At 41.8% G+C, this 25,968-nt stretch overlaps 1 long non-coding RNA gene across 1 annotated transcript; it reads right to left on the bottom strand.

Annotated features, from left to right (window-relative positions):
- Nucleotides 1–21,528: 21,528 nt before the first annotated feature.
- LOC112543573 (uncharacterized) lies at nucleotides 21,529–24,732 on the bottom strand. The gene is made up of 2 exons (XR_003086806.3): nucleotides 24,610–24,732; nucleotides 21,529–22,227 (listed from the first exon to the last, which is right to left on the bottom strand). It is a non-coding gene; the product is annotated as an uncharacterized LOC112543573 (long non-coding RNA).
- Nucleotides 24,733–25,968: the final 1,236 nt, after the last annotated feature.

The following is a 25,968-nucleotide window of genomic DNA, read 5'->3' as shown; positions in this document are numbered from 1 at the left end:
AAAATTGAGACTGAGTTAATTTAAAGATAATAAAATGATTACAATTGGATGGAAAGTCTGCAATTACATTAATAAACAGTGTATCATGTTTGGAATGTGAGCAGTAAGGCTTTGTCACTGAAATGTTTATTATCCCCTGTAATATTTTGTGGAGTTGCACTGTTTTTCAATTACATATCTCAAAGGAAAGTTTCCACTGACAAAGGCAGTGAAATAGCACTGCTTTTAGTATTGTTTTTTGGATTTTTTTCTTTGCTTTTTAAGGTCTCAAGTGCCTCTTCAAATATAAATCCGAATGATAGGCATCCAGAAATTTGAAAGATATTAGAAAGCTGGATATATGCAGCTAATGAAATATATACACTTGCCATACAGCAAGACAGACAGAACACAGAGGAAAACACAGCAATGTCAGTATTTAATATAGAGTTGGGTTAAAGTTTTTTTTTTTTCCAAATGCAGCATATGTTAATCTATTGCTGAGCATTTGTCTTGCAAATTCAATTTCCACTAGTAATTTTTCATTTATTAGTTTCTCTTTCTCACCAGCACAGCTGTGTATTCTGATCTATGCTGCTGGTATCAAACACATGGGGACGGAGTATGGAATAAAGCAAACAGAATGTTAGGAATCATTAAAAAAGGGATAGAGAATAAGGCAAAGAATATCCTATTCTCTCTGTATAAATCCATGGTGTGCTCACATATTGGATACTATGTACTGATGTGGTCGCCTCATCTCAAAAAAGATATCTTGGCATTGGAAAAGGTTCAAAAAAGGGCAATAACAATGATTAGGGGGTTGGAACAGATCCCATATGAAGAGATTAAAAAGACTGGGACTTACCTTAGAAAAGAGGAGACTAAAGGGGAATATGATAGAGGTCTATAAAATCATGCTAGATGTGGAGAAAATGAATGAGGAAAAGTTATTTACTTGTTCCTATAACATAAGAACTAAGGGTCACTGAACAAAATTAATAGGTAGCAGGTTTAAAACAAACCAAAGGAAGTTTTTGTTCATGCAGCACACAGTCAACCTATGGAACTTCTTGCCAGAGGATGTTGTGAGGATCAGGACTTATGCAGGGTTCAAAAAAGAACTAGGTAAATTCATGGAGATTAGGTCCATCAATACTACTTAGCCAGAATGGGTAGGAATGGTGTCCCTAACCTCTGTTTGTCAGAGGCTGGAAATGGGTGACAGGAGAGGGATCACTTGATGATTACCTGTTTTGTTCACTCCCTCTGGGGCACCTGGCACTGGCCACTGTCGGCAGACAGGATACTGGGCTAGATGGACCTTTGGTCTGACCCAGTATGGCCGTTCTTATATTTTTAGATTTTAGTGACAGCCAGATGGTATGCAGAAGAAATATTGATTAAGATTTCAATCTGTCTTTTCTGAAAATGTGCCCTTATATCCCACTAGCAATGAGTATTAAAAGGAACCTGGTCAATGATGTATAGGGAGTTAAATTAATGACATAGCAATGAGGGGATTGCCGGACGTATCTGACTTTATTCTAGCACTACATATGAGTAGGTGTGTTAGTTTTGTCTTGCACTTGGGTGTAGGCTAAATATTCAACCACTCTCTATTGATGATGATCATATGACGCTGGCAATAATCCATCTGGTGCTCTGCTCCCACCAACAATACCACCTCTTAAATTTAGAACTGCTGAGGCTGTTTTTTGTTTTTAAATCAAGATGCTTTTAATTATGATGACCTAATAGTTAAAAAAAAATGTTATGCATAATGTGACGCCAGCTACACATATATATCGGTGGCTTTGGGAAATGGCAACTTGTTTTTGGGCAGATTTTTTGCTCCAAAAAATGAGGAGTAACATTAGTTCGAACCAAGGGGTTTGGTTCAAACTAACACGTCCTGGCACGCACTTTCACTTTTGGAACAGCTGTTGAGTGGAGTAACGCGCTGGCGAGATCATGCTAATGAAGCGTGGGATATTTAAATCCCCGCTTCATTAGCAATTTCGGTTGCCTACATTTGCATCCCTAGTTCAAACTAGGGTGCAAGTGTAGACGTACCCTTAGTGCTTTTGTTCAGGCTGCTTGCAGACTCGGTCAGACATCAATGCACCTGTTCATCTTGAAAATTTGAACCAAGTGTTTTTTGCATCCATTCAACCCAGAGACTTCTTAATAATCAAAGGTGAGATTCTGACAATCATACGATGGAAGGCACTGGGGTCCGATATATGGGCCTTTTGTGCTTACGCTTTTGGTTGAATTGTCTTTAGAATTAGAAAGCTTCCTAGAACATGCATATGACTTCTGTTGTGGTAGTGTGTGTGTTCCAGCTGAAGACTGATGGATTATAAATGCTAATGTACAGATAGTGAATTCTGTGCAAGCAGAATAGCAGACAATGGCACTGATTGGGCACAGACTTTGTCAGCCTATTTCAGCTGATGATTTTAAGCCACTTAGATACTCAGTAAGCAAAATTTTCAGGCCTCAGATGTTTTATTTCCCCTTTGCTCCTCTTATCCAAATTAATACATAGCTGACTAGTTATTGGTTATAGCCTCATTTAAAAATATAATAGTTAGCCTGAGGAAAGGTTTGTGGCAAATGTAAAGCATCAGTTTGGAGAACTAGGACTGATGCACACAGTTGTAATTCTCATGTATAGAGAAAATCTGATTTGAACAGCATAAAATAATGTTCTTCAAATGGAGTCTCGGTGAATACAGAATTATCAAGGTCATTAAACAACCTAGTTATTGAAAAGATAATTATGGGATTAACACACTCCACTTGAAGGTCTGTAATTTGTTTTGTAATGTAAGCAAGATGATGAGATGAGTTTGCCACATGAGACTTCTGGACAGCAACCTCCAGAAAGATTCCTTTCCAGATATTACGATTATGGATGTAAAATCCCATTTAATTAGTTAACTGGCTAAATGTTAAGCGGCTCCCACCCTCCTGCCACGGCAAGGCTGAGTGGCCTCCCCCTACTGCTATGGCTGGGTTGGAGTTCCCAGAGTCCACGGGAATTTGCATATCTTCTTCCGATATCACTTTCGAAAGTGGAGCTTTTGAAAGTGAAAGAAGTTTAGATGTGGCCTTTGTCGAAAAGCCGCGTAAACCTCATTTTTTGAGGAAGAGCAGCTTTTCGACAAGGGGGGGAGGGTGTGGTTCACCAAAAAAGCCACATCTAAACTTCTTTCACTTTCAAAAGCTCTGCTTTCCCACGGAATTTGAATATCCTCTTTCGACACTTTAGTGTAGTCTAGATAAGCCCTTTCTGTACAACAATGTCCATTTTTACCCTGAAATCCCTTTTTTTCACCTTGGTTAATCACATCCTAATTGGGGTACTTATGCACATATAATGTTTAGTGGGCCATTTACAGTAGCTAGCTTAGACAATGTTATCCTGACATTACTCTATCCAGAACCAGTACATGTTCACTTTGTCTACAATGATGCCAACTCCTATCTCATAGAACTGGAAGGGACCTCGAGAGGTCATCGAATCTAGTCCTCTCTCCTCATGGCATGATCAAGTACCATCCCTCTTTCTCTTACCAACTCCATTTCTCTTATTCAACATGTCAGAGTAGATTAGCTTAGAGCAGTGTTTCTCACCCTTTTTTTGATAAAGTACCCCTTTAAAAAAAATTATAAGTACCCCCAGTAGCTACAGTTTTCAGACACACACAATTTTTTTCTACCATTGCAACATATTTGTTTAAACAACTTAATTGTAGCCAGGTGGGCAATGAATTTTTTGGGTGTAAAAAGTACAAAAATAATAAAGCACTGTAAAACTTAAAACAAAAATTCTGTTTTCTTCAAATTTCAGTTGTGTTTACGTACCCCTCAGACTTCTCTCAACTACCCCAAAGGGTACTCGTACCACTGGTTGAGAAACACTGGCTTAGTGCCTCCCCCAAGAACTCTTGTGTATGCTGCTTTCCATTTGGTCTCTTGAAATGCAGGCAAACTTCTTTCTTTCTCTCTCTCTTTCTCTCAATGTCTGAGCCAGCTCTGCAGTTTTTCTAGTTCACATTCTTGTATTCCAAGATACCATGACCCCCCCACCCCAAAATGTCTAGAGGTATGAAACGGCTGCCATATGAAGAGAGATTAATAAGATTGGGACTATTCATCTTGGAAAAGCGATGACTGGGGGAGGGAGGGATATGATCACGGTCTATAAAACCATGACTGATGTGGAGAAAGTGAATAAGGGAAAGTTATTTTCTCCTCCTAACACAAGAATCAGGAGTCACCAAATGAAAATAATAGGCAGCAGATTTAAAACAAACATAAGGAAGTACTACTTCACACAACTCAGTCAGCCCATGCAACTCTTTTGCCAGAGGATGTTGTGAAGGCCAAGACTATAACAGTGTTACAAAAATAACTAGATACTTTCATGGAGGATAGGTCCATCAATGGCTATTAGCCAGGATGGACTGGGTTGATGTCCCTAGCCTCTGTTTGTCAGGACTGGGCAACAAGAAATGGATTACCTGTTCTGTTCATTCTGGGTACCTCTACACAGCAGGGCAAAACTCGAATTAAGCTACGCAACTTCAGCTACATCAGTTGTATAGCTTAAGTTGAAATAGCTTAATTCAGCTTTTGGTGCTGTCTACATAGCAGGAAGCTGACTTCCCTTACTCCTTATAAATTGAGGGGTTACAGGACCTTTGGACATTCTTGTGTTCTGAACTCTTCTTAGATGACATCTGTTCAGAATAATTAAGTAGCCTTTGTAGTAGCATTCAGACAAGCTGCTACATTTCACATTTAGCAAATATAAAGGACTAATTTCATGGATTTCTTTGACGAAGTTTTCTTGCTGGCTGCCAATCTGATGCTAACCCTCCTCCTTTTTTGACAAGGCATGGGTCTGGTTATGACAGAGTATAGTATGCAATGATACTACATTTGCCCTTGAGATAAAATTGGTGCCATAATGCATCTTATATCAATGAATATTTGTAAATATCAGTATGTGATTTTGGAGTCGAATTATATATAAAAAATATAATGCATTTTTGTATGAATGTGTGTATGTACACATGTGAAGGCTACAAACAGTTTTACAGTGATACATGTCTCTCTCTATATATAACGCATGCATATGCACGTACACATGTTCATCCAGTGATGTGTATCTGAGCTCCAAAGATCACTTACTCTGGGGAAAAAAGTCCATAGCTGCTGAGTTTGATCAGAATATCAAACATATTTGAAGGCCTGTCAAATGTCACACTATCATTTCCTTCTGAAGCTTTTGACACGAAAAGATAAGGAAGAAATGGATCTGACATTAATAATGATGACAAGATCCAAAGGTGCCTTCCTCAGCACTCTTTGTTCATTCTTCTTGATGAGATTTGGTGGGACAGACATTCTGAAGATGTTCTGTTAGCTGTTGGGGTTATTCATGAGATTTGAGATACTAGATGATTCCTTCTACGCCCACTCACTTTCATCACCCCCTCTCTCCCCCACACACTTCCCTCAGTCTAATCAAATGGTGAGAGAGAACTTCAACAGCTGTTTGCCAGAGGGCATGGGAAAAGTATGTAGCAAACTAAATGTGTGTTCTAATTTGTTAGGAAACAAACACCACACAAATGCATTGCTAATTGAAACAAGGCAAGGCTATGTAAACTGATTGTCTTGGTCTAGCTAATATTAGAACAGCTGAGAACAGAGTACAGTGAAACAGGTGAAAATTCATATGATCTCTCCTATGCTAAGCCGATTAATAGGCAGGCTCATATTTTGGAAGATGACTGCATCGCAGAAAAGACTCGTTAATGAAGTTTGGTGGGCCTGCAAGTCTGTGGAAGCCCTTTTCATCTGCTCCACTGCTAATTGCCATACTGCAGCTCACATCAGATTTTAGGATCTAAACTGCATGCTCAAGAGATGATGCTCCAGGGGACATGTTGGGCCCCAACAGAGAGCAACCTGTACTGGAATTTATTAAAGCAAATATTCTTCTCGGACGACTGTCCAGCAACAGTTGCTTACAAGAATATGTATGGTCTTGGCTTGAGTAAAAAAATACCATCATCAGATGTCATGTGCTGGAGAAAGACATTCTGTACATTGACATTCTGTACAATCTCTTGTTGACACACATCTCTTGTGTCCTAGAGATGTGTTCAACATCGTATTAAAATGAACATTGAAATGAGTGTTCACTCCCTTGCCTGACTAATTATGGAGCACAAATCCACAGAAATTAGCAAAGGGCAGGAAAATACATTTGGTAACAAAATTAAGGTTTTCCTGTCCAATTTCTTTGGACATTGTTTTTAATTATATGTTCATTATTTTTTATATCCTTATACTCTGAAATTCTGCCAAATGAAAAGGATGGGGAAGAACTCCCACCATCATCAACTTTTATCTTAGTTGTCTTGCAACTTTGGTATTTCACTATTTTATTATTCCCTTTGTGCTTGGAGATAAGAGTGTCTGCATTATTATATAGAAGAAGTTACAATTGTGGAGTTCATTCAGCAAACAGAATAAAGAACTAAAGCATGTTCTTTTGTTTTGCACAGCTGGTGGATTTCTTACCTCTGCGATTTAAGTCTGGGCCTGGTCTTGGATCCCTTTTCATCTATCTTTATGTTGCTTTATTTATTTCTCTCTCTGTTTATTACATTGTTTTGTTGTTTGTACCACTCATTTACATTTAGTTTCAAACTATTATGTTATTTTCATTATGACGAGAGAGAAAATGTTGGGTACGTATTTTAAAGACCTGTTCAATTTGAATGAAACATTTCCACTAATTTAAGTGGGAGTTGGATTGAGCTCATATGCCACGATGTGTGATGGAGTTGCCAGGTTTCTGGTTTATGACTGGAACACCCCGTCGGAAAGGGATCCTGGTGTCTCTGGTTAGCATTGATAACTGGGCGGTTAAAGTCTGCTTGGTGTGAGACTAGAAAGCTCCCTACCTTGCACTGATCAGGCCTCAGTTAGAGTATTGTGTCCAGTTCTGGGCACCACATTTCAAAAAAGATGTGAAGAAATTGGACAAGGTCCAAAGAAGAGCAACAAAAATGATTAAAGGTCTAGAAAACATGAACTATGAGGCAAGGCTGAAGGAATTGGGCTTGTTTAGTTTGGATAGGAGAAGACTGAGAGGGGACATGATAATGGGTTTCAAGTATCTAAAAGGGTGTCACAGGAAGGAGGGGGAAAATTGTTCTCCTTGAGCTCTGAGGATAGGACAAGAAGCAATGGGCTTAAACTGCAGCAAAGGAGGTTTAGGTTGGACATTAGGAAAAACTTCCTAACTGTCAGGGTGTTAAACACTGGAATAAATTGCCTAGGGAGGTTGTGGAATCTCCATCACTAGAGATATTCAAGAGCAGGTTAGACAGACACCTGTCAGGGATGTTATAGACCGTGGTTGGTCTTGTTGTGAGGACAGGGGACTGGACTTGATCTCTCGAGGTCCCTTCCGGTTCTAGTATTCTATGATTCTATGTGGCTCACAGAAACAGCAACATGTCCCTCAGCTCCTAGGTGGAGGAACAGCTGGGGGTCAGGGGGAAGCTCCATTCACAGGCCCTACTCCAAACTCTGGCTCCACAGATTCCATTGGCCCAGCACAGAGAAAAATAATGAGTTTGTCTCTGTTACTTGTGTTATGTAATCCCCTGGTAAGTGTGTGACAGGTCCCCCTCCAAGTCCAGCCCACAGAGGAGACGAGTGTGTTACTGCCCATACCAGGAAGTGTAGGCTCTTCAGTTCTTTAGCAGCTTATTTTAACACTGGAGCTCCCCAGTTAAGTGGCCAGTGCGGTAGCCATGTTTTTGGCTTTAGAGGACAAATTCTGATATCAGTCACCCCGGTCTCCATCCTCCATTGAAGTCTTTGACTTTACAGCTCTCTAACTTTCTGCTGCTGCCTCTTTCCCACAGGCTCTTTTTCAAACAACCTGTGTTGCAACTCAGGTGGGAAGGTAATGCACATTCTGTCAGAGTTTGCCACAGCCGCCTTCTCACTTCTCACTTCAGTAACAGATTTACCCTGACACCTGTATGCCTGTTGTCATGGAAACACATTTCACTGATACTGAGTTTGCCTCAATAGTCCTTCAGACTCCATGCTGATGAGAACAGCCCCCAGGTAGTCATGTGCTGCGATATCCCTGGGTGTAAGTGCACTTCAAAATGGAGTTGTGAGCATGTCAGAGCTCTGAAATGAGAACACAACTGTGCCCTGGGTTTAAAAATGCATGGGCCTCGCACTGGTTATGGAACAGGTGCTCTTAATTTGAGCTTCACTAGCTTCTTCTGTGCAAAGATTAATAAAGCTCAGCAAATGCCTTTATGGCTTTCTTTAAACTAGATCCATCAAGTAGAGAGATGAGCTCTGCAGGGGTCTGAACTGGTATATGGATGATTGCTTGTGCAGATGTTTTGCATCTTTAACCTTTTGACGGATTTGGATTAGCTATTTGCATTCTGAACACTTCAGTGTTTCTCTCAGGGCTTTTGGAAAGCAGTTTAGATGCTCTGCCAGGAAGTGGAAACACAACGATCTGATCCTTCTCACTATTTGCCTCAGCCCCGAGGCAACACAGGCGGTTTGTTTTTGTGGTCTTGTGACACTAGAGAGTGTCTTTTGCTCTACGACTTGTCTTCACTGCAAAGTTAACTCAAGTTATAACTTGAGTGTTGCCCCTAGCCTGCTTCCCATCCACACATAAACCATCCTAGCTCAGCATGATAGTGTTTTTAACTTGAGTTGGCTACCCTGGAAGAACATGCAGGCTAAAACTCGAGTGAACACAGCTCATCAACTGCTAACATAACCATTCTGTAGAGCGGATGAAAGCTAGCACCACCTGAGTGCTATTAGTCCTCCAGTGCTTTCCCACAATTCCCTTGGCATGACTAGAAAGGACAGGCACATTCTCCCTCAATTCACTACAAAGGAATTCCTAGCGCAAACCAGCTCAATGCAAAGCTAAGAATCCTGGGATGTGTCCCCACGCATCTCAGCACCACAGCAGGGGAATGCAATGCCAGTGTGGACACAGCAGCTTGAGAGTTATTTCATAACATGGCTGCTCTAATGTGAGTGAGGCTCAGGCGAGAGCTGTAACTCAAGTGTAGATAAAACTGTTCAGAAAATATTGTATATGATTTTTTTTTTCATTGGAAGATGCCAATTTGTGAAAATTGGAAATGTTTTGTGAAGACAGTTTGATTTCAACTCTGGTCTGATGGAGCCCTGGCAGGCTGTTTTTGAACATCCAGTTCCTAACTGGTTTCATGCCAGGTCACTAACCCAGCTCTTCGGAAGCCTGTCTGCCTTGGTGATGGGGGCTTGGGGATTTCTGGGATCTGTGGGGATAGAGCAGCCAGTGAGGTGGATTGCTCCAGAGATGGGGCTCTGTGCACTTCCATGGAGAAATTAAAAAATGTTAGTTTTCATTCCCAGTTGGAATAACATGAAAATTTGAAATTTTGAAATCCTCTGACAAGGAATTCTCTTCTCTGTGCAACTCTAGTACATAACTCAGGGTTAGCTGTGCAGCAAAGACATACACTAAAAGCCATTTCAACATTGTTCTCCCCAGGTGCCCTGAGTTCTTTCTGTGACTGACAGTTACAGCAGATGGTGAAAAGGACCAGATAGATATTTGTTGGATCAATGTTTAAAAAACCCCCAAACAAACAAGCAAAACTGCTGCATTCTTTAGCGTGACAGCTTGTGGTGGCAGGGAGAGCAACTGGTACATGAACAGAGCAAATACCCCAGAGCAGTACAGGGAGAATCTCAGCTGGCATTTTAAAAAATTAAGATATGAGCCCTCATGGTTGAAAGGAAAAGCTGGAAAGCATGACCCCTAACGGCTTTGAAACCAGGAGGCAAGTACAAGAGACCCAAATATAATATTGTTGTTTTAAAGCCACTTATGATTTTATGGGGCTTGACACGTGATTTTTAAATGCTTGGGTTTGGCAAAACTGTGTCTGAGTCACGCCGACTTCTCGGGCTGCTCTTGGCGAGCAGCCGTTTGTGAGCCAACCCTTCCTCAGGCTGTGCTGAAAGGGGAAGAGAACATTGCTTTGATTATCAGAAAAAAATTCAGGCAGGATTTATGTAATCCAGGTGCAAACTTCTAATCAAAATAAGGAGGAAAAAATGGTTGGCTTGTTGGAAGGCTGGACTGGCTCCTGTATTTTATATGCATAGGCTGATCCTACTCCTTAGATAACTAAGCAGCATGAAAAGGTTATGATTTATTTAAGATAATGAGTTTGAAATAAATGTGAAATCTCTTTCAGGCTACATGAAGTACCGGGTGTCAGTTGCATTAAAAAAATGCATTACGTACACTCAGACAACCACAGAGCTGTATATTTTAAAATTATCCCCTAAACGGCAACTTCTTCAGTGACTTATTGGCTCATCTCATGCTTATTGTGTTATCACAATAAGTCATTTTCTCTAAACATAGAGTGCAGCAGCTAGATGTTTCGGTGTAGCTTTGGTTGTAATTCTTTTTCAGCCCATTTGTATTCCTATTAAGTTTGCCTGAAAGGTGTCTCATTTTTTGGTTTGCTTGGTTTCAGTGCTGTCAGTTATACCAATGAACTGAAGCAGCATTTCCATTTGCAGCTGGGGACCCATGATACCATTCCATGCTGCTAAACTCTCAGCTGTTGTTAGTGCTTATTTATAAGCTAATGCTGGGCAGATCCATAGTGCCTGTTCTTTGAAGATCTCAAAGCACTTAGATAACATGAATTATCACAATACGGCTGGGGGAGGAATGTCTCCATTTTGCAGATGGAGAAACAGCAAAAAGAAAATGGAACTGAATTGAAACTGTGGGATATGTGACCCTTCCTGGGGGGAGGGGGGGGAGGAATAGGGTTGTGAGATACTTTGCTACCCCTGGCCCTAGTCTGTATCTGCTGTGGTCAGGTCCCCAACTCCTTCAGCCACTGGCAACTCAAGTACTAGGTCTCACAGGCTCCCTTAATGTGGATGCGCTACTTCGATGCAGAGCCCCAGGAAGCACTGGGGAGTAATTACTCTGAATGACTCTGGGGAGTAGTTATTTCAAAATAGCAGTGGTGTGTCCACACTATAGCTATTTCAAAATAACTATTTTGAAATAAGTGTTATTCCTCATGAAAAGCAGGAGTTATTATTTTGAAATAACCAGCCCATTATTTTGAAATAACGGGTGTGGTAGTGTGAATGCTACGCTTGTTGTTTGAAAATAAGGGGAGTTATTTCAAAATAAATTTCTAGTGTAGATCAGGGGTAGATGACTCCTGGTTCCTGTGTTATGTGAAAGGGTAAATAACATTTCCTTATTCACTTTCTCCATACCATTCATGAGTTTATAGACCTCTACTCTACCCCCTTACTCTGCTCTTTTCCACGCTGAAGAGTCTTAATCTTTTTAATTTCTCCTCTTATGAAAACTGTTCACATTGGAGAGGGTCCAGCGGAGGACAACCAAAATGATTAGGGGGCTGGAGCATATGACTTATGAGGAGAGGCTGAGGGACTTGGGGCTGTTTAGTCTGCAGAAGCGAAGGGTGAGGGGGGATTTGATAGCAGCCTTCAACTTCCTGAAGGGAGGTTCCAAAGAGGATGGAGAGAGGCTGTTCACAGTAGTGACAGATGGCAGAACAAGGAGCAATGGCCTCAAGTTGTGGTAGGAGGGGTCCAGGTTGGATATTAGGAAAAACTATTTCACTAGGAGGGTGGTGAAGCACTGGAATGGGTTACCTAGGGAAGTAGTGGTGCTCTCCTCCCAAGTCCCGTGCTTCCCTCACTCTGTGGGTTGATGTCTGGCCTCTTCAGTTAATTATAATCTTGGCCTAGGGGGCCCCTTCACGGTCCGGGGACTCCTGGCTTCCCGGAGCAGGGAGAGGGGGGTCCAGGCCCACCCCCTCTCATGGACCCCAGCCCAGGGCCCTAAGGACTCAGAACGCTTATGGCGTCCAGTCTGGCTGGCGGGGCATCCGCCGTAATGCGCCAGCCCGCAGGCTCCCTTTGTCTGCCCTGGGCTACTTCCTCTCCCTGCCCCTCTGTCGTGCCGGTGCGGGGGCTTACCTCCGCAGTTTGGGTCCCATCCGTTAGGCAGCAGTGCGGGGGAACTCTCTCCGGGCTCCCCCCTTTGCTGCTGTTGTTCAGCGTTTTAAATCCCCGCGCCACTTGTGGCCGGGGAGGGGGGCTCCGCCCCCTGTGCGTGGGTCCGCTTCCGGCTGGGCGGCGCGCCCGTCAGATAGTGCTGCCCCCGGAGTGACGTCAGGTGGGGTCTCCGGCTGACGCGGGCGCCTTGCCGCAGCCGCTGCCCTAGAGCACCCGGCACCCCGCCGCTTGCACTGTGCTGGGGCTGCTCGGCTCGCCGCCCGCGGGGCGGCCGCTCCCAGCGCGTTCGGCTCCCGCCTGCACGCCGCTGCTCGTGGTGTGGCTGGTGCTGGGGCCTCTCGCTTGGGTCCGCGAGCCGCCGCGAAGGCAGCTTCCAGGGGGACCGGAGTGCGGGACGCCTCTGCCCTGTCACACACACCTATTTATGTTTCCACATGAGAGAGTACATGTGTAGTTCAGCAGTGTAACCATGTCTTTGGAAAGAGACTATTCAGGAAGGGTGCAGCTACACAGCACCCTTAGCTTCAAATAAGCTACGCAATTTGCTCTACACAAATTGCACAGCTTATTTTGAGTGTATTTCAAAATAGCTTATTTCATAAGTTGGCACTGTCTACACAGCAACAAATTTTGGAATAGTGAGTTATTTCAAAATGATCCTTAACCCTCATGGAACGAGGGTTACCAGGACATCGGAATAAGCTGCTTGTTATTTCGAAATCTATTTTGAAATAATGGGCTGCTTCAATAGACACGGAATAACTATTTCGGGATACTTTTGGTATCCCAAAATAGCTCCGCAGTGTAGAAGTACCAAAAGTGATCTTTCCGCACCAGTTGAGAGAGATATTGGTATCCAGGCTAACCAGTAACATGGGAAGAAATTTATAAAGTATTTAGGCGTCTATGAGGCAGATATATAGCTGGTAGGATTTTGGGAAGTACTTAAGCATGATAGGTGCCTAATTCCTGTTGAAAGCAAATGGACGATAGATGCCTAACACACTTAGGAGCTGTAATGGGGTTGTAATCACCTCTGTACCCGTCTGTGATGGGCCTTTGGTGACTCAGCCCTCTGGCCAAGGCATACACAGTCTGTCTGTCTGTGAGATAAAAGCAAAACAAATGTCTTCCAAGGTACTAGTCCAACAGGGGTTGGTCTTAGTGCAAACTGTAAAGTCTCTCCATTTGTCCCTGCTCCCAGATAGAGTGGTGTCACACAGCTCCTTCCTTAGAGGCAATGTCTGCAACATCTCAGGGCATTTTTGGCCACGGATCTCTAGCTGGACCACTGCAGTTCAGTTTCCCTCTCTTACGGTGCCTCAATGTACCTGGATACACTCCCCCATGGCTAACTCAATTCCACCCACTACTCCAGGTCCAGCGCAGGGCCTCTGTAAATAGCAGCTGGCTGCTGTTTCTCTTTATCTAAGTTGAGCTGCTGCTCTAATTCTCTGTGCCATTTCCCTGTGCTTTCTTCATCTGTATCTCAGTGTCTTGTCCTGATGGAGTCTCCACAATGAGCTCAGGGCTCCTCCTTGCTTTCCCTGGCTTCTGGCAAAAAGGTCTTGGAGCTCCCTTGACCATCTATATACCATTCACGCTCTTCCAGCTCTAGCAAGGAACTGATCTCATTCTGGGCCTGCAGCTCTTCTTATACTAGCCTGCTGAGCCCTGATTGGCTGCTTCCCATAGAGCCACTCTAGAAAGCTTGGAGGACCTCTTTACTGCACCTTCCTGAAGTGACATGTAATAGGGGTCCTCAAGACCTGGTCCACTTCATCACAAGTTCCTAGTTAAATTTGTAAAAACACGTATCAGCAACTTGTGGTATCTAGATGCCTTTGTAAATCTCACCCATACACCTTAGTTTCCAGCAGGCTACCTCATGAAGAGGAGGAAATTACATTCCTGACCACATATTACTCTGGAGAGTAAATATGACATACTTGAAGGACAACAATTCTTCAGCCTAGCTGTTGGGCAGATTTCATTAACTTTCTAAAGCAGAATGTGGATGGTGTTATCTGATGCTACACATCATGTTAAGAGAATTCTGTACATGGGTCAAAATAGCACATTGCAGATGTTTTAAGGGACGTGGTCAAATGTGTAAGGAAAAGGTGAATGGGGGAATGGCATTTTCTTCCTACTGGGAAGGATTTACTTTTTTCCTTTTGTTTCTGAGGATCCTTTGGTGAGTTAGTTTTTTGTTTCCCTTTTACTGACCCCTCCAGCCTGTAAAAAGCCCATGATAGATTGAACATTCTCTCTGCCTAAGTGAAACAAGATTTTTCCAAAGCCCATCAACTCCATTCTTTCCAAAGCTTCACAGGGGTAGCCGAGTTAGTCTGTAACAGGAAAAACTTAAAAAACAACAAATAGTCTAGTGACACCTTAAAGACTAACAAAATATGAAGATGGTATCATGAGCTTTCGTGGGCACAACCTACTTCTTCAGATGACAGCTACTATATTATTTGTTAGAAATGTAGCCGTGTTAGTCTGGTGTATCTGAAACAAAAAACAGGACTATGTAGCACTTAAAGACTAACAAGATGGTTTATTAGGTGATGAGCTTTCATGGGCAGATCTTTCTTGATCTGAGGAAGTGGATCTGGCCCACGAAAGCTCATCACCTAATAAACTATCTTGTTAGTCTTTAAGTGCTACATAGTCCCGTATATTATTTGTTGTTTTTAAAGGTTTTCCACTCTTTCAGTTATCCAGAAGAGGCCGCTGGAGAGTGACGTCTTTGTAGTGATGTCCTTGCTATTTCTGTACTAGTCCCAGGTCTGTGTGTGTTATTACTCTGGTGCCATGCTTCAGAACTTCAGCTGCAATGATATAAACATGCAGCTTTTAATTTTGCTCATCCCATTTTTTCTTTAAGTAGATTCAGAGTTGATTGTACAGTAATAGAGAGAGGTCATAAATTGTGTGGAAAACATCAGACATAATTAAGAAAAATGACAGTTACTATTTGAGCCTCAGAAATATATTATTTGCAAAAAGCTCTTTCCCTAATGCATGGAAATCTTCACCTCCAACAAGAATTTGTTATAATAAAATGGGATACTATTAGTATTGCATATCATCATCTCATTCTTAGCGCTGTGTGAAATCAGGAGCATCTCAAAACACTGTTTTTCTGGTTTTTCTTTTTTAAGAGAAGTCAGGCTCTCTGGAAGTTTCGTCTTTTTATCTGAAACAATCAACTGCAATTTCCCAGCTAATAAGTGTCAACACTCAATAGGTGGCAGGTATATGAAAGAATATCAAGCTTTGTTTGCATTTGGATGAAGCCACTTTCTCATTTTGTAAATTACAAGACTTTTCCACTGTGATCATGCAAGATTTCATCCAGAGTTGTAAATGCAAATGTAATGTGACTAGATGGTGCCGTTCCAACCTCAGCAGGGAACAGAATGCCCACATGCTCTATTGTTCTGTTTAAAAGACTACCACAATTTTCTATTCTTAGACCATGCCATTAAAGTATATTATTATTTTAAACTAGTTAACATGAGGTTATAGATTACCTTATCGCCTTCTGCCAAAATACTTGTACTCGTCTGGAAAATAGTGGAGTTTTTTTTAATGCAAAATTTGTACAACAGGCTGGATAGTGCAAATTAAACATCTCTTCAGGCTAATTAGTGCAATTTAAATGTCATGCTAGTTTATCTGCAGCTCAGGGCACAAAGATGGTGGGAATATTGTCTGAATACAAACAGGGCATATTAACCATAAGTGACTAGTTCTGCATTGTCTGGTTGTTAAATCTGGAACTGGGAGACAGATCTCTGAGTTCCATTTTCAGCTCTGACACTAACCCTCCATGTGAACTCTAGCAATCTTTAATGTTGATGCTTTCAAACCTGGGTGTATAAAGATAGACGCTTGGCTCCTTAATCAAAATAGCATGGACTATATTTTTACTGCCAAGAAAAGTGCTGTTTTTCCCCAGTGCAATGACATGAATCAGATCTTCTGCTATAAAATCCAAGTGGAGACAAAACCCTATAGTCAACGTTATTCCCCAGCCCTGGGATGACTTCACCTCATTTACCTCCTAGTAAAAGTACAGTGCCTTGATTCTACTAGGATTTTACAGAAGGATAACGATTGCCTATTGGAAACCATGATGAAGGGAAAAAACTGTGATTGGTGTTTAGGTAACACCCTACTGACTTGTATCCAAAGGACAAGAGAGAGCATTCTATTACTATTTAGGAAATACTTCCCATAGGAGTGCATCTTTTTTGTCCTCTTTCCCCCCCATAGATAGATGATATACTATATATTTGAGAAAGTTTGTCTGTCTGCCTGTTTGTTCAAGAGCTCTTCCTAAACAGTAAAAGCTAGGACCACTACATTCAGCATGCAGCTTCTTATAACTTAAAGGGTTTGATGACCGGGCAACAAAATGGCAAATGAATTTTAATGTTGATAAATGCAAAATAATTCATATAGGAAAACATAATCCCAACTATATGTAAAATGATGGGGACTAAATTAGCTATTACCACTTGAGAGAGGTCTTGACGTCATTGTGGATAGTTCTCTGAAAACATCCACTCAATATGCAGTATCAGTCAAAAAAGCAAACAAAATGTTAGGAATCATTAAAAAAAGAAGTCTGTCTTATTCTCTCTCAGGCCAGGAAAATACTAGACCTGGCAGCTCAGCTTAAAGTATACAACTCCAGCTACATATATTACGTAGCTGGAGTTGGCTTACCTTAAGCTGAGTGTGATGGTGTTCCCACAGTGGGAAGCCGATGGGAGCAAATGTTCCTCCTTGTAAAAGGAGGAGTACAGGACACTGGCAAGGATACCTTCTGAGTTTGAGTTAGAGAGTCTTAACTAGACTCATTAAATTGAACTCTGGAAGATAGATTGCAGCAGCGTCAATCTTCTGCAGAGTGATGGCATGTATTTATTGCCTCTGTATAAATCCTTGGTATGCTCATATCATGAATACTGTTTACAGATGTGGTCACCCCATCTCAAAAAAGATATGCTAGCATTGGAAAAAGTTCAGAAAAGGGCAACAAAATGAGTAAGGATTTGGAATGGCTGCCATATGAAGAGATTAAAAAGACTGGGACTTTTCAGCTTAGAAAAGAAGAGACTAAGGGGGGATATGATAAAGGTCTATAAATCATGAGAAACTGGATTAGGAAAAGTTATTTACTTGTTCCCATGACACAAGAACTAGGGGTCACCAAATGAAATTTATAGGTAGCTGGTTCAAAACAAACAAAATGAAGTATTTCTTCACTAAAATGCACAGTCAACCTGTGGAACTCCTTGCCAAAGGATGTTGTGAAGACCAGGACTTTAACAGGGTTCAAAAAAAGAACTAGATACATTTATGGAGACTAGGTCCATCAATGCTTATTAGCTGGGATGGGTAGGAATGGTGTCCCTAGGTTCTGTTTGTCAGGGGTTGGACATGTGTGACAGGAGCAGGATCACTTGATGATTGCCTGTTCTGTTCACTCCCTCTGGGACCTTTAAAGAGAGCAGCAGTGGTGGGCTGAAGTTCCTCCACACCCCCAGTTCATACGGGAACATTGCTGGCTGTTTCCCTCTGACAGGGAGCGAGGGGAAAGTGCACATGCTGCATTCCTTACTGTGGCTGGGGAGTACAGGAGGCAGACAAATCTGGACCTGCCCCAGCTGGGGGACATGCATCCGTCTGCCGGCTGTGCCTGCTGGAACTGAAGTGGCCATGGACAAGCACTTCTTATCTGGCCCCATGCTGCTGCGGTGAGAGAGGGCTGGGGTAGTCTTCTCTCCTTCAGGCAGCCCGCATCCTGAACCCCTCATCCCCAGATTTAAATGAAGCATGTATATTTTCATTTTATTTTCCCAAAAGAAAATATTGAGTTAAGGATCCAGGCAGAGATGCCGGGCAAATTTTTTACTGTGTAACTTCATATATACTTAAATGTAGGAAATTCCGTACAAAGTCAGTGAAAGAAATATGGGCTGCAATATGAAGCACTAACCACTTCCCCCCAGTTTTACAATCTTAATTCCGTCCTTTTGCACGCATGCATGTCGTCTTTAATTACATGATCTGATGCTATTTTTTTTTCCTGAAAGACCCCGTCATCATTCACTGAGAAGTCTGGATTATCAATGAGGTAGAAGTATGTGACTCATCTATTATGGGAATCGAACAGCGTGTTGCGAATAAAGCAGGAGTTGCACATTAAACAGCTGTGATAAGTATAAATATCAAATTGCCTTATTCACTGGACAGAGTCTAACTTGCGTTTGAAATAGGAGGATCCTTTCAAAAACAGTGTGTGATCATGTAATTAAAGACTGTGATCATGTAATTAAAGACTGTATCCCGGGGCGGGAACCTAAAGCCCGGGGGCTGGATGTGATCCTTGGCTTGCCTGATTCTGGCCCCTGAGGCTCAGGGTCCCCCCTCCAGCATTGGGGAGCTTGAGCTAGTGCTCCAGTCCCCCTACTTCTTACTTGTGTGCAGCCTCCCCAACTGATTTTTTTCTGCTGGTCAGTGTACCCTGACCCAAGAAAGGTTCCCCAGTCCTGCTGTATCCTAATGCATACATTTAAAGGGGTAGAGTTACAGTGGCACATATGACCTTAAATTTGGAATTTCCGCACTTTGGTACTGAATTTTTAAAGCTCTCTAAAGCTGGGAGTCGGAACAGAATAACACTTTCCTAGCTTTTGAGGATCTTGTGAGGTTGAATTGCCTATGCTTTTTAAATCTAGGCAAAGTCAAGACTAGTTGAACATTCAGTGGAATGGGAATAAAAACAAAGTTTTAAAAAGAACAGTGAAAGGAACAAGAAACAAAATGGAATACTTGTTTGCAAACTCCTGGTCTTTTAGGGTATGTCTAGATTACATGTCTCTGCCGACAGAGGCATGTAAAATAGGCTACCCGACATAGTCAATGAAGTGGGGATTTAAATATCCCTGGCTTCATTAAAATAAAAATGGTCGCCGCGCTATGCCGGCTCAGCTGATCGTTGACACAGTGTGTGAGTCAAGACGCGGATCAGTCGACAAGGGAAAAGCCTTTGTCAACCGCTCCCTTATTCCTCGTGAAACAACGTTTACAGGAGCAGTTGACAAAGGCTTCCCTTGTCGACCAATCCGCGTCTAGACTCGCGTGCTGTGCCGATGATCAGCTGAGCTGATCCCTATTGACGTAATTGGGAGTATGGGGTATTAGACAATTAAAAACAGGCATAAAGAAAACTGGGATGAAACCCTGCTACATTTCAGTGAATGGCAAAACTCCCATTGGTACCAAAGGGAGTAGGATTTCATCCCTGATGTGCAGAATAAAAAAGAGAAATTAGCCACTAGGCTTTCATTGGGTTAATTGGAAACCTTGCCTCAAGATATTAATGTTCTGCTATCACTTCAGTCCCTGGACATCTCTACAGCCTCTTATAGAGAGGCATATAGCATAAACTTTGTAAGTTACTTTGGAAAGCCAGGAGCATTAAGGGAGAGTGGTGGACCCTGGGGCCAAGAACCTTCTGTTGGTTTCGTGCTTCAGAATCCTTGCACTGGGTGGCTAGGATGCAGTTGCAATGAGTAGTTGCAAGGAACAGGCAATGCAGCTAGATTTACGGTGCAAAAGTGCCCCTGTAGTGTTAAGGGCTTTTGAAAATGTTTTGAATACACAGTTCCATGCTGGAGTGGCTGTGAATCATTCGAACATTGAATTTTCCTTATTTTAAGTATTTTTCTGGTGAATCACAGAGGGCTTTTAAACAAGGTCAGAGCTATACTAGAAGCAAACTAATTGTCCATGGTTTCTTTTGCTGAAATTACTTAGAGCTGACAATTGGTGCTATATTAGGCTAGCCTGAATAGACGCTCACAGTAGGGAGAAGGAAATGAAAAGGATTTATTGTATAGTAGCCTATCAAAGGTCAAGTATATAAAACAAATTCCTTTTTATTTCAAGTAGACAGAGATAATCTGGGTAGCAGTCTGAACTTTCTTGTAACAAAGGCACTTTTTCTTAATATAAAAGAAATAAAAATGTCATCTGGAGGCAGGTGAAGAGTTTTTTTTTTTTTACTGGAAAAATGTACATCACCCTAGCAGCCAAACAAGTTTGATTGTTAACTTTGTAGATCCTTACTGTAATAGAGATATATTACTTTTACCGTGTTATTCTGCACACACTGGGAGGGAATAAAAAAAGGTGATACCCCCTTTTTAACTCTGCAATAATATTATTTCAGTGGCATCATAACAGTGATATTAACTCTTCTTTTCCACCTGGTAGTGCTATAGAGGAAAAGTTTATGGAGGGGGAGGAGGGTGAAATTAACTATGGGAGAAAGCATGATCTAGTGGTAAATGCACATAATTGTGTTTGTAAAGGGTTCACCCTCTTGAGAGACCCCTCTGGCCAAAGCCATGTGTCTACAAACTCCACTGCCAGAGCCAGGAGGATTAGGATGGTATCCAGATGTCCCTTCTTCTAGGCTGTTTAGGTCTGGGCTTCTTCCTGCCCTTCCTACTCCTCTGGTCCCAGGGACCCTGTAAAGAGCAGTTGCCAGTCCTTAAGGTTTCACTGCTATTCTCACTCCCTGGGACACTTGCCCATGGGTCTACACTGTTATTGCCTTCACCTTAGGGCTTTGCTTCAGAGTCCCAGCAGTTCCCTGTCCAGGGTTCTGGATTCTTCCTACTTGCCACACCTGGTCTTCAGATAGGTCTGCAACCTGCTCTCCACACTGACCTGTGCAAGGTACTGCTACTTAATCTGTCTGTGAGTCTACCTAGCTTGAGCTCCCAAGAAGTACTGACTGGCCCTGACTCAGCAGCTTCTTTATACTGGTTTTCTGGACCCTGATTGGCTGCAGTGGAAACAGCTACTCTAGTCCACCTGGAGGACTTCTCTTCTGCTCTTTTCCTGCAGTAGGGTGTGGCAAGGCCACAATTTTCCAGCAGGGGACTTTGGGGCCTAATCCATCCTGTCATAGTGTTCTATTATTGGCTTTGTTACATGATTGCTGCATGACCAAGAGCAAGTTAATTAACTGCTTGTGCCTGGGATTCCTCCATCTGTAGAATGGGGAGAGCAGAACCCACCTCACCAGGATGTTGTAAAGTCGAACTAGGAGTTGTAGAATGATTCTGATACTCTGTCTCAGTAAAAATGAAAATGATTATTATAATTTATTCATATTTATTTCTGCACACAGTTGAATTAAAAAGTAAGCTAGATGTCTTTTAAAGGGCAGGGTAATTTTATGATTGATTGGTAGGTATGTGATAAGGGTTTTGGAGCCTCATGGTGCATCCCATGGGCATCATTGCATTGTTATCTAGACATGTCATATAAATTCATCAGTTCTTATCTGAAGCATTTTATTAAAAACAACTAAGTTTCACATTAATAATTTGAAATATATAATGATAATTTGCAGAAGTTATTGGACATTTTATCATACAGACAAATATATTCAGTAGACATGTTACATACACACAAACTGTGTAGTTTTATGAATGTAATACACTTATCTGACAACATGGTTTCAGTCCTCATGGTTGAATTTCAAATACAAAGCAATCCCAGTTCTCTCTCACAAAATTGTTAATATCTCATTTGTATACCAGAGCTACACTGTTGTTTTCCATTATTTATGAAGAATGTCTATACAACAAATGTTACCTGGTTCATATCTTCCTTTCTACCATCTTTTTTTTTAAATTCTTATTAATATAAAAATATTCTGAACCATAGCTTGGTATTTTTCTCTTGCAGTACATTAGTACTTGGTGTTATGTTGTTCGTTACATGCTTGCAGGAGTGAAAATCTCTGATGAATATTATACAGAAGGACAGTCAGAGATACAAATGCAGTTTCAGTGAAAGAAGAAACCTGCCAACATTTCACAAATCCCAGCAGAAGAATCATTGTTCCTTAGGCTATTAACAGATTCTTGATTTGTTTTGGATGCCTTTGTTGAGTTTTATTTTGCAACAAAATTTTCTCTTCATTGGTGTGTATAGGTAGTATATTGCATTCCTGTCATATGGTGTTCAATGCTGTAATGATAAAGATGGGGGAGGAGGGGGAAGGAGATGAGTAAGAAATCTGTAGGGAACTAACATAATAATAATAATAATAATAAAAACCAAACCCCATCTCTTCATAGGAAGTGTTCTTGTTCATGCTGAACAGATCTGAGTCAGAAGGTCAAAAAGTGCATGTGCTTTTTAAGATTTTCCAGGCTTTCTGTTTTCTGATTGTTGTTGTTGGAACATACATCATGTGGCAATATTTCCTAAGGAAACTGAAATATTCAGTATGTCTGAGGTGATTTTTTTAGGGGAGCTGCTGAGGGATTTGTCTATTTGGAAATGTTGACAGTAGGAGATGGGGATAAGTAAATTGTAAGACAAGATAAGCCCATTCCCAGGAGAGAAGTCTACAACCATGTGGAGCTTTACCTACCCCTTTCACATTCTATAAAATACTTTCCCTCTCTGGGAGGAATGAAGACACGAGTCAATGAAGAAAGCAATGACCTCTTTTTATTGCCGGCAGTGATTGAAGTAAACGGGGCCACATTACCTGCACAAGTTACAGGTGTAGCAAGGGACTTGCAAATACATCCTTCACCTGCAGTTCCCCTACAGCAGTGGTTCTCAGACTCAGCATCTCACCCCCAAAGTGGGCTGCAACCCCATAATAATGGAGTCACCAGGGCCAACATTAGACTTCCTGGGACCAGGGCTGAACATGATACCTGAGCTTTTCCCTTTCCCCCACTCAAGACACTGGGGCTCAGGCTGTGTGTGGCAGGACTCAGGAGTCAGGCCTTCCCAGGAACACATAGTAACTTTTTGTCAGAAGGGGTTGCGGTACAATGGAGCTTAAGAACCCCTGCCCTACAAGGGGTAAATCAAGGGGCCCAAATACATGCAGAAGTGTCCTAGTGCTTCCCATGGTCAGTGGTTGTGGGTTAAACTTCAGATGTGGACATGGGCTGTGGTTTTCTTAAAATGGCTGTGAAAGCTATCTGTTCACCAATAAATACCGCTAAAATATACTAAGCTCTAAGTAATTTTAAAAATGTCTTTTTTCAGTGACAGATACCAACTGCAACACAGATCTCCACCAAGTTGGGCTGAATGGGTCCAAATGTATGAAGCATAATGGTTACTGGCTCTACCATATAAAAAGTTGCAAAAGCGCAGGAGGGTGGACTACTGCTTATTCCCGGAGCTAAAATGTGAGTCTAAAATGTTTGTCAGATGTTTTTCTGCATTCATGGTAAAGATGTGCTATTTAATCAATAAAAAATGAATAATTTAAATTCAATATCTTCCTGTCACTATCAATAATACTTTTGTGAGTGATATATTACTATGGTAATTCAATTTGTCAGACACTGCCAGTTTTACATGACAGTTTGTTAAAATTGTAAACTTAATTTACTACAGGCAGTTGACTCAGGGTGTTTGAATTACCTTGAAGTTTTATCTTAAAAGCATTGATTTTCCTGAAGGTATCTTTTCTGGCTTTGTGTTTATTGTATTAATAATAAAACAGAAAGGGTAAGGCAAACTTTGGTGTGTGGGGTAGAAGAGAGATTTTCTCCATGGATCAAATCCCGATCTCACATATACTTCAAGAAAGATGTGGAGAAATTGGAGAGGGTCCAGAGAAGAGCAACAAGAATGATTAAAGGTCTAGAGAACATGACCTATGAAGGAAGGCTGAAAGAATTGGGTTTGTTTAGTATAGAAAAGAGAAGACTGAGAGGGGACATGATAGCAGTTTTCAGGTATCTAAAAGGGTGTCATAAGGAGGAGGGAGAAAACTTGTTCATCTTGGCCTCTGAAGATAGAACAAGAAGCAATGGGCTTAAACTGTAGCAAGGGAGGTTTAGGTTGGACGTTAGGAAAAAGTTCCTAACTGTCAGAGTGGTCAAACACTGGGATAAATTGCCAAGGGAGGTTGTGGAATCCCCATCTCTGGAGGTATTTAAGAGTAGGTTAGATAAATGTCTATCAGGGATGGTCTAGACAGTATGTGGTCTTGCCATGAAGGCAGTGGACTGGACGCGATGACCTCTTGAGGTCCCTTCCAGTCCTAGTATTCTATGAGTCTATGAGTCTATGTGGTGACCCAGGCTACTGAAGGAAAGCCAGTTGAATTAACTGGATTTCCATTGGGGTAATTGAGATCAGAACCTGGCCCTCTGCTCATGTCAATAGAGAGAGCTTGTAGGGATGGTTTTGTAGAGAAGACAGGTCTAGGATGGGATTTTCTGAGTCACCTAAGATTTAGGTGTCTGATTCCCATTGAATTTCAATGGGGTTTGCTCCCATAGGTTCCCTTCAACAGCCCAACCTTGGCATCTTGTCTGCATCCTCCACTTACTGCATTTTTGATTTTGGCATAACACGAGTGTTACCTACCCAACAGAGCTTATTCTACTCGAGATGCTCCAAGTGGTGAGCATCTTAAGCCAAAATCTTCTCAACAGAACGGCTGAAGGTTCTCCTTGAAGATCTCTCTCGAATTGTCCTGCGAGGAGAGAAAAGTTTAAAAAAAAAATCTGAGGCAAGTGGAGGATACTCACTTTGAGGAATAAGGTCCCAGTCACTAGATGTGTCTGAGAGACATGATGCAAATCAGAAGAAAGGGTGCTTCTGGGCCTGAGAGCTGCTCTGAGTGATGCTGGTTGCTAATTGCCCCCAGGAGCCAGTGTGGTTGCTAAAAATTGTCGGTGTATAAGGAAATCCTGGCCATATTTTTAACTTGGCCATACCCCCTGTGATGTGGAAATCATTATGCTCCACACCACTCAAGGATCCCTTGATGTGGGGTGATCCAGCCATAGGTAGTGATGCCAGAGTTTGGGCTTCCCATGGTCAGGGCCTCAGTCATTCCATCTACAGAATGGGGAGAACTGTTGTGCAGATGAATGAATTCATGATAAATAGTACAGCAATATTAACATTATGTATCTATATAAGACAAAGACCTAATCATTACAACAGGTGCATGCACGGAAATCTCATTCAAGGGGATAGCTGTTTCATGTAGAAATCTGCAGAGGCAATCAGATCCATGCTATCATTCTGTTTTCCCTCTGTTTTCATTCTATTCACATTCTAGGAATTTTTCCAGTGACCCAATTTCTGCCCCTGTTCTCCCCACCCTTCAGCCTTCACTGTTCACATATTGCAGGTGCCTGGGAGACTGACTTTTTTGAGTAAATCAGGTTTGTAGTTCTGTGGATCTGTCATTTTGTACAGAGCTGCTTGGATGAATACAACCCACCTCATATATAAAAATAAAATGGGCAAACACCAGAAGATGAAAGAGCACTCCTCTTGCGTTCAGGCATTCGGGGAAAATAGATTCTGTTTAAAGCCATTATGAATAATAACATATTTCATGAAAATGGCCAGCTCTTGAAAGCTCAACTTAACTTTATAAAACATTTAGTTAAAATGATGGATGTTTTTGTCAGCTATACTGAAAGGAATAATCAAACTATTATAGTAGTTCAGACAAGAGGGTATGAAGGGAGCAGCAAACGTGGAATTCAGGAGCTAGTTCCTCCTGAGAAACAAGGGTACAGCCGATTAACTAGAGATGCTTCTGCAAATTCAGAGTTTCTTTCGTTCTTTCTAGCAGGGGCAAGATTAGAAAGGCAAAGCACAAAATGAGCTCAGTCTAGCTAGAGATATAAAGGATAACAAGAAGATATTCTACAAATACATTAGAATCAAGAGGAAGATCAAGGACAAAACAGGCCCATTGCTCAG

The sequence above is a fragment of the Pelodiscus sinensis genome, chromosome 13 (genome assembly GCF_052426305.1).
Source record: "Pelodiscus sinensis isolate ZL-2025 chromosome 13, ASM5242630v1, whole genome shotgun sequence".
Classification (NCBI taxonomy): Eukaryota; Metazoa; Chordata; order Testudines; family Trionychidae; genus Pelodiscus; species Pelodiscus sinensis.
The sequence above is the reverse complement of the archived record's forward strand: the minus strand, read 5'-3'. Positions and strand labels throughout refer to the sequence as shown.